Source organism: Trichechus manatus, unplaced genomic scaffold, assembly GCF_000243295.1.
Source record: "Trichechus manatus latirostris isolate Lorelei unplaced genomic scaffold, TriManLat1.0 scaffold00290, whole genome shotgun sequence".
Taxonomy (NCBI): Eukaryota; Metazoa; Chordata; class Mammalia; order Sirenia; family Trichechidae; genus Trichechus; species Trichechus manatus.
The window spans coordinates 974,053-979,185 of NW_004444226.1; the positions used below are offsets into that span (position 1 = coordinate 974,053).

General features: G+C 35.8%; 1 pseudogene; it reads left to right on the forward strand.

Annotated features, from left to right (window-relative positions):
* Positions 1-3,401: 3,401 nt before the first annotated feature.
* On the forward strand, positions 3,402-4,424 carry LOC101349088 (olfactory receptor 14C36-like; annotated as a pseudogene).
* Positions 4,425-5,133: the final 709 nt, after the last annotated feature.

Consider the following 5,133-nt stretch of genomic DNA (forward strand, 5'->3'; position numbering starts at 1 on the left):
GTTACTCTACCTCAAAAAATCAATTCAAAAGATGTATGCTAGGCATTTCTGTACAGGAGGCAAAAGAAAAAACATAAGTTTGGTGGAAAGGTAAAAATAACTGTCTTTACCCTTTACTTCCACGGAGCCCTGGTGGTGCAGTGGTTAAGAGCTCAGGCTGCTAACCAAAAGGTTGGCAGTTTGAATCCAATCGCTGCTCCTTGGAAACCTTACGGGGTAGTTCCACTCTGTCTTATAGGGTTGGTATGAGTCAGAATTAGCAGCATGTTTGGTTTTTTTTTTGTTTTTTGTTTACTTCCATAACAGTTTGTTGAAAAAGCACTTTCAATTACCTGACAATCCCCAACTCCCACAATCACATGCATCCTGTCCTCTCTGTCGTATTACCCATTTGAATTTTCTTCAAAGCACATAAAACTATCTGAAAATTTTTATTTTTCTTCAAATTAACTTTTCAGTCATCATCTCTTTTAATAAAATACAGGTATCAAGAGATTAGGGACTTTACTCTTGTTTATTACTCAAACATACTTCTAGCCTGCACCAGCACTAAGTATATATTTGTTGAATCAACTGACGAATGAATAAGTATTATTTAAATTGATCACAAGAGTAAAGTTTATTGTCTCATTTTTACAGATGAAGGAAACATGTTTTGGGTGAAGCTTGTTAACTGTACACGACAGACAAGTGATTGTGATAGGTCCCAAATGTCCTGTCTCCTTTTTCTTCAATCAAGGTTCTAGTGACTCATGTATAATAAAATACATCTTGCCTAAAAATGTTTGGTCAATATGCTATATGTGTTTAATACGTGATCCTTATTTTAAAGCAGATTGCAATTAGTTCATCTTCATGAAAATTTGATGACATTCTTTGAAAACCAAAAGAGCTATTGAATCGGGCAGAAGTTCTCTGTAACCATTTGTCTGTTAAATGGAGTAAGTGTGTGATGATCACAAAAAAGGGGACAGCTCATTTTGTAAGAGAAATAGCACCTGTTAAACTTGGGCAGGTCTTCTGTGCTCTGTAAGAAGGGGATACAAAGCTACTTTTCAGGATCATTGAGAGATTTAGAAATGATAAGACACAGGACAGGGCAAAGTTTCATTTTTGTTGTACATAGGTTGCCATGTGTTGGAGCAAACTTAAGGGCAACTAACATCACGTTTCATGTATCCAGAAAGTATCTGACAGTAGTACATGTTCTAAAAATAATGGTTCAAAACAATAATAATAGCAGTGTTTCTAACTATAACAAGGGGCATTTTAAGAAACATTTATGATGTCCAGAACACTTTCTTAAGTTTGTTACTCACACCGTCACACCTAATCCTGAGCACATGCTATGAGAGAGGGACAATTCTTCCCAGCTTAATAAAGATATGAAGACTGAACATACAGTTAAAATGCCCATTTCACACATTGATTGAACCATTATTTCAACCCAGATAACTGGAAATCAGAGTTATTAATCACTACAAAGTATTTTTTTTTTCACCTCTATTTAACCAACCTCAAACAATATCCAAAATACATGATCTGTTGGTTCAATTGTAAACTTCCTCTTTGTGCCAAATCCATAGAAGTAAAGAAGTAGCAATAATATTTTAGTGAAATGGTAATTTATGCATTGTTTAATATCAAATTATGTAAAGAACTTTACTTGATGCTGGGAGGGTACAAAGTTGTATAAGATACAATTCTTGAGGGACTTATAAGTAACATAAAAGACAGATAGGACAAAACAAATGCTCCATTTCCCATCAATGTAAAGCAGTTTGTGAAACATTTCAAAAGACTGATAAAAAAAGATCATAGTCTTTTCTCTGGTTGTCCATAAAGAATTCATATGCAAGATGTTTGTTAAGTTCACCATGGAGGAGACAAGCCAAAAGACATTTGAAAACGTTGAGCAAAATTTGGAAGATCTTTAATTTCAAACAAAGAAATTTGAAATACAATCAGTTTAACCATGGATAGGTACTTGTGTGTGTTTCCAAATGTCATGGTTATTATTATTATTGCTGCTGTTGTTTTGTTATTAACACTATTATTTTTGCTATTATAAGAGAATGAGATGAGAGTGCTGAAAAAAAAATGCTGAGGAGATTCAGAAAAATACAGGCACCACAGATAAGTCAAGGGTAAAGCGGCTTAATACATCCATTGGTGAGTAAATCAAACAAATGATAGAAGAAATAAGCAATTAGTCTAGGGTAAGAATATGGTGACAGCAATAAACAATGTAACAAGTGATGTGGAAGTGGATGATGAACATTCAGAAATTTTGTTGAGAAGTTTACAGATAAGAGAGGAAAAGCAAAGTAAGTAATTTAAGATGAAAGAAAGAAAAAGCTAAATTAGCACTGCAAGGTATCAGGCCACATTTTTGTTGATGTTTTGTTTTTCAGAAAGTGGAATGAAGGAAAGTTGGAAGAGTTGGAATGTTAAAGATGATAATGAGGCAATATTAGGGGAAGGTTCAAGAGGAACTGGAAGCAGGAACACTCTGTCTATGCGAGGGACATATCTCTCTTTACAAGATAGGCAAATGACTAGAAAAATAATTTGAAGAATAAGAATTTAACAGAAAATGAGAAGCAGATTCAATGTGGGATAAAGGTATGAAGTAACGAGGTTTTAATCAACTTGAGGTATTGCAGTAAGTAAAGTTTCAAATGGTTTCAATATTGTATATCATAGTGGTAGATGATAATTTTGACATTATTATGCATACAGTACTACTTCTAGAAAGGAGTTATTTTCACCAGTACTTGTCTATAGCCTCAAAATAAGAATGTAAGACTAGAAAAACATCTAAAATATTTTATTCCAATTATCCAACAACATTACATTATCTCCAAAGTACCTATGAAAAGTCAGCTATGTCAGTATAATCTGTAGCTATATTAAACACATACACACACACAGATGCCATCCAGTCAACTCTGACTCACAGTGATCCCAAGTGTATTTGAGTAGAACTGTGTTCCATAAGATTTTCAATATCTGATTTTTGGAAGTAGATCACCAGGTCTTTCTTCTGAGGCACCTCTGGGAGAATTCAAACATGCAACCTTTTAGTTAGGAACAAGCATGTTAACCGTTTGTACCACCTAGGGACTCCGCATTTATTTTATCTATTTTATCATGAGAAAATTACATATTCATTTGGAAATATATAAAAATATATATTAAACACTTATATGTGTCCTGCTTATGAGAAAATGGTCATGATTTTCACTTTCCTCCAACAATAGGACTAGGTATATTATGGGGGCTGCTGAAGCACTACATAATTTATCTTCCAAAATATTAGGGTCGTCAATAGCAATTAGAATTAGGAAGAGTGCAAGTGAAAAACAATTGAAAGCCACCTTCTCCTAATGTAATTTTTCATGTGTTCAGTGCTTTTCTCATTGCCTCCCAGGTGTGGGCTGCCTCACCCAGAGATGCTCAATTCCACCATGATGGTGGAATTTCTCCTGATGAGGTTTTCTGATGTATGAGAAGTATGAGTTTTGCATGCCCTATCCTTCTCTCTGATGTATTTAGTGACTCTCACTGGGAATTTTCTCATTGTTATTGTTACCACCCTGGACAAGAGCCTTCACACACCCATGTACTTCTTCCTGAGGAATCTCTCCTTCTTGGATGCATGCTACACTTCTGTAACAGTCCCTAATTCATGTGTCAGCTCCCTGCTTGACAGCAGTGTCATTTCAAAAGCAGGATGTGTAGCTCAGGTCTTCCTACTGGTTTTCTTTGTGTATGTGGAGCTGCTGTTCCTCACCTTCATGGCCTATGACCGCAGTGTGGTCATCTGCCTTCCTCTCCACTATCCTGTAATCATGAACCCTCAGATCTGTGTCCACATGACACTGGCTTCCATCCTCAGTGATCTGGTCTAGTCAGGATTCCACAAGGACAACACTTTCAGGCTGCCTTTTTGTCATTCCAGTGTTATTCACCAGTTTTTCTGTGACATCCTTTCTCTGCTGAAGCTCTCCTGCTCTGACACGTTCAGCAATGAGACCGTAATCCTTGCCTCTGGTCTGGGGATTGGTGGTGGTTGTTTTATTTTCATCATCGGGTCTTACATTCACATATTTTCTACTGTGCTCAAATTCTCAATTGGAGCACACAGAACAAGGACCTTTTCTGCTTGCATTCCGCATATCCTCGTGGTGTCGGTCTTCCTCAGCTCAGTCTTATATGTGCACCTAAGGCCATCTACAATGTCTGTAACCATCCAGGATACCGTCCTTTCTGTGTTCTAGTCCATAATTCCTCCCCTATTCAACCTAATTATCTATAGTCTAAGAAATGAACAAATAAAGCCTGCCATCAAGAAAATCATGAAAAAATATGTTAATCAGGAAATTTATAGGAAATTTCTTAGGTTCATCTTAAGTTATTAGTTGAAATTCATGTTTTTAGCAATAAATTGAGATTATAGATTGGAATTATATAGATGGATTTTATGTAAATTTAATATATAAGTTCATTAACACATATCATTTATCAAAATCTTTACTTTTTGAGGGTTTTGAATGAGTTGAATTGGTGGTTAGGTAAGAGATGTGGTCTTATTAATAAGCCAGCCTCAGTAATACTTATTTAGAAAGTTAAAAGCTCCCACTAAATATTTTAGTCCTAAAAAGCTTAAAATGTGATCCTTAGCAATAGTTTATGCTAAACTTTATCTGCAGAATTTATCTATGTTTAAAATTTTGGTAAATCTTGAAGCAATACTGTGTCAATTTATTTTGAAATGCCACATTTAATGTTATAGAAGAAATAAAAATATTGAGTCATTTATTCATTCACAAAATCATTTTGAAAATATATGTTCTTTTGAGGACTTTAAAAATATCACTGGACTCCAGCAAGATGGCGGCCTAGGCAGAAGCACCACGCCGTCCCTCCACAACAAAGATCCGAAAAACCAAGACAAACAGAGAATCAACAATCCTGAAACCCTAGAACATCAAATGAAGAGATAAAGAACTCAGCCGAACACCAAACGGACTAAGAATACTGAAAGAGAACAGAGAGCGAGGAGAGATTCATGCAGAGGTCCCCTTCCAGCTAACGCAGCGCGGATCCACCATCTTGGACTCCTATCGG